The sequence below is a fragment of the Xenopus laevis genome, chromosome 2L (genome assembly GCF_017654675.1).
Source record: "Xenopus laevis strain J_2021 chromosome 2L, Xenopus_laevis_v10.1, whole genome shotgun sequence".
Classification (NCBI taxonomy): domain Eukaryota; kingdom Metazoa; phylum Chordata; class Amphibia; order Anura; family Pipidae; genus Xenopus; species Xenopus laevis.
In genome coordinates, this window is record NC_054373.1 from 101801441 (window position 1) to 101805450 (window position 4010).

General features: G+C 39.2%; 1 long non-coding RNA gene across 1 annotated transcript; it reads left to right on the forward strand.

The window, feature by feature from the left end:
• The first annotated feature begins 356 nt into the window (after positions 1-356).
• On the forward strand, positions 357-3439 carry LOC108708333. The gene is made up of 2 exons (XR_001934437.2): positions 357-494; positions 2810-3439. It is a non-coding gene; the product is annotated as an uncharacterized LOC108708333 (long non-coding RNA).
• Positions 3440-4010: the final 571 nt, after the last annotated feature.

The following is a 4010-nucleotide window of genomic DNA, read 5'->3' on the forward strand; positions in this document are numbered from 1 at the left end:
AGCCACCTTCTCCGCCCTCCAACGCTACTGCACTGTACAGGGGCTCATTTCCACACAGCCTTCAGAGCAATTACGGATATGCAGCCGTACAGCCAGTTCCTACATCCATCAGCCATGGAGCAACCCATGTGACTTGTGACATAAATACGTCACGTGACGGACAGGGCAAAGGAGGAACTGCTGCTTCGCTCACAGGGAAAGTTTGTTATTGTTTACATAAGGTCGGTCGCCATCATGTCTGCAGACACCGAGAGCCTGGCGGTATTCGAGCGCGATCACTACGATGAGTATGACTTCTATAACCTGGAAGAGTACAGCTGTGGGGCCGGGGGCAAGGGCCGCACCAAGCGTGAAATAGAGCAGAACGGGAACCGCCATGTTCCCGCAGGGCACGAGCGAAAAATCGAAGAGAAGCTGCACAACAGCGAGGTGAAGAGGCGGAGAAGCCAAAGTTCCTCAAATTAGTATGCTATGGAGTCTTGCACCCATGCCAGGTGACTATAAATACAGCACAAGAAAGGGAATTGCCATTACAACAAAACAGTACTAAGGCGCAAGTTAGAGGCTTTAACCTGCAAAGTGGTGACCGTGGGCAGCCTGAGAGCAACACATAATATACCTTCATTTATTTTCTGTTTAGTATATATGTTTCCAAGACTATATCATTCCTGAATCTTCTGTAACTTGTATAAGTTTGTGTGAATGTGAAGGTACACTTGTTGAAGTGCCAGGTGCAGGCGTTTACCACAGCTCAGGTGCTCCCTTCTCTAAAGCAATCACTGAGCTTGACGGGATACAGGCATTTTTGAGCAATAATCACCTGATCCAGGCTTGTATTGGCAGGGTCAGTGCAATTACCATTTTAGTGTATGGCCAGGTCTGGATTGGCATTCAAAATAGGCCCTGGCATTTATGGTGTACAGAGGCCCAAACAGCCCACTAGATAATTACTGTCAATAGTATCTTACAGCAGCCCCTCTGGCATTTGCCAGAACCCACAGGTTGCCAGTCCTGGCCTGTGTATGGCTCTGTGTCATTAGCCTAACAGAATGCCACATCATCTTGCATGTTTAGGTCAGTTACTTGATGGTTAATACACAGCAAGTGTAACTTTTGTGCTTCAGGGAAAGGGAGTGGTTTAGGGCTACTGTTGAGCTAATGGAAATAGTTCTGGATTCACCGCGTAATATTTCCCACTTGCTGTAGTATATGGAATACTGTCTCTTCCTGATGCCTCTGTCTTTCCTAAGCTTCCATTATTGTGAAGATATCTGGCAACAACTTTCTTTTATACTGTTCTGTATCCTTCCTATAATGTTATAAATCATCTACAAGAAGCGCTGTGTGCACACAGTCTATCTTAATAATCATGGCAACCCACACAACTGGCACTAAATTTCCCAAAGTGTATATATATATATACACACACACACGAGTTGCTACCTAAGTTTACTCATAACTTGTATAAAGTGGTGTGATGAAACTGTAACATAAATAAATACATCAGCATCATTTTTGAGTATAGATTTTGTGTCATTGACCTGTGACTTGGGAAGGTTTGTAATCAATCAACCCCTAACACTTTATTTTTGAATCTATTTTTACTGTGTGGCACCTCAAATTTTAAAGTCATGTCACAGGATAAAGCATTCTTGACATCTCTTAGTAAGGATATGCTGGAAGGAGGCAACTGTTTTAAACAGTGCCCAATATTGCAGTTAAAGTTATATGGACAGATTGATGAAAACACTATTAAGGGCACACATAGCAATTCCAGGCTTTTTGTCACTGTCAAAAATAGTAGCCCACGAATCACTGTGTGTGCATGTGTGTTGTTCACCTTCCAACACTTTGTTTTTAGTTCAGTTAGTTTCAGATAGTTCACCAGAAATAAAGTTTTTTTTCCAATTACTTTATATTTTCTATTTGTGATAGTTTTTCTAATATTAAAGTGGACCTGTCACCCAGGCACAGAAATATGTATATTAAAAGTCTTTTTCAAATTAAACATGAAATCCAATTTCTATTTTTAATTAAAATATTTATAGCTGTTGTGAGCTCATTTAAAAATCTCAGCTGTCAATCAAATATTGTCTGCCCCTCCTCTATGCCTTAGGTAGCTGTTACAATTAGGGATGCACTGAATCCACAATTTTGGATTTGACCGAATCCTTCACAAAAGAATCGGCCAAATACCGAATCCTAATTTGGGGAAACATTTTTTACTTCCTTGCTTTGTGACAAAAAGTCTTGCGATTTCCCTCCCTGCCCCTAATTTGCAAATGGAAATTCAGATTCCGAATCCTGGATTCGGTGCATCCCTAGTTATTGATAGGTAATTGATACAGTAATTGCTAATTTTTCACAGATACTACTGAGAAATTTAGCAAATTATAACAGTTCGGCATCTGTCAGCATCCGCGCTTAAATTACTGAGCTGCCAGGCTGAAACACCAGAGATAGTTTTCGAAAAACAGTAAAAAAATAAAGATAGAAAGCAATTGAGGAAAGTCTTTGTTTCTGGTGAACAATCTGAAAACAACTCAGCTGAATAAAGTGTTTGGAAAGTGAACAAACCCCTTTAATTGCATTGGTAAGTGGGGACAGACAGGGACTGTCCAACTCAAACTAAATTTTGGATAATTTATGACCAGTAGTTGTTTCTGCATTTATAAAAGCAGTATTCAAATCTTTTCTTCAATGGTTAGACTTCATTCAATTTTAAATTGTATCTAGCTTACTGTGATCTTATTTTATGAAAATCTGCTGAAATTGTTTTGTGATAGACTAACATGTATTTCTTTTACAGGTTAAAAACAATCCTTTACATTTGACTTCAGTTACCTCTGGTGTTTCTGTTCTGCTCCATATGGAAGAATGCACATTTTGGATGGGGAGTGTCAAATGCAAATAGACACTTATTGCTTGTAACTGTGTGTAAAAAATATATATATATTTTTCAACACTCTTTTTGCTTTTAATTAATACAATATTGGTTGACTGGCATTTGATAGTAAATAGGCACCAGATTGTTGGTCTGGTGACCTTTTCGTGCTTTTTACGATTTGTAATTGCATTAGGCTCTGATTGCAATATTGTATATGTTTTCCTTTGGTTGTATGAAGCATCTATGAACTACTTTATACTGTATTTTGTGTTACTGTAGGGTAAACAAAACAAAGCTACAGGGAATCCACAACTCAAAGGAAAGTAAATGTAAATAATCATAGAAACCAATTGGTATTGCTCTGCACTTGTCAATGTGTTTTTATTGCTCTGCACTTGTCAATGTGTTTTTGTCTTTTTAAGCACTTTAAAATGAAATAAAATAAAAACAAGGTGACTTCTTTAAAACACTATAGATCTTTTGTTTGTGTTAACCGAATGATGAAAGACACATGGATCACATTTTCAGTAAAAGTGCTCTGTGAACATTTTATGTTTTATTACCTTCCTTGTTACATTCAATTGATGCTATCCTACCTATTCCCAGAGTGAGATGCAGAGTAATTCAGCAGGGTATGTGGGCACCATCTTCTGACACTTCAGGTCCTCTCCTCTGCAACTGCTGAAATATATCATGCACAGTTGAAGTTGGCACAAGGTGACACATGCCGACCCTGCTGTGTTACTTTGCATTCTTTTAGCCAGCTACAACTATAAGTGAAGACTTGTGATATCCTGGTGGTGTGGAGAGGCCTCTGGATGGGACCTAGGATTGTAGAATTGTTCTCCTTTAAAAGGGTAGCAAACCCTGCTGTACTGCACTACTCAACCAAACTTTACTGGGTTCTTGCTGGACTACAAATCCCAGAATAATGTAAAATGATGAAGGTTAAAGGAACAATGGGGGCAGGCATTCAAAGGTGAAAAGGCTCAGATTACACAGCAGATAAGCTCTGTAGAACATAATGGTGTTATCTGTTATCCACTATTTAACCTGTGCCATCTTGTTTATATGAACTATAGTAGTGTTTCTGAAGCAAACCGATCAGTTTTACAGTGCAGGG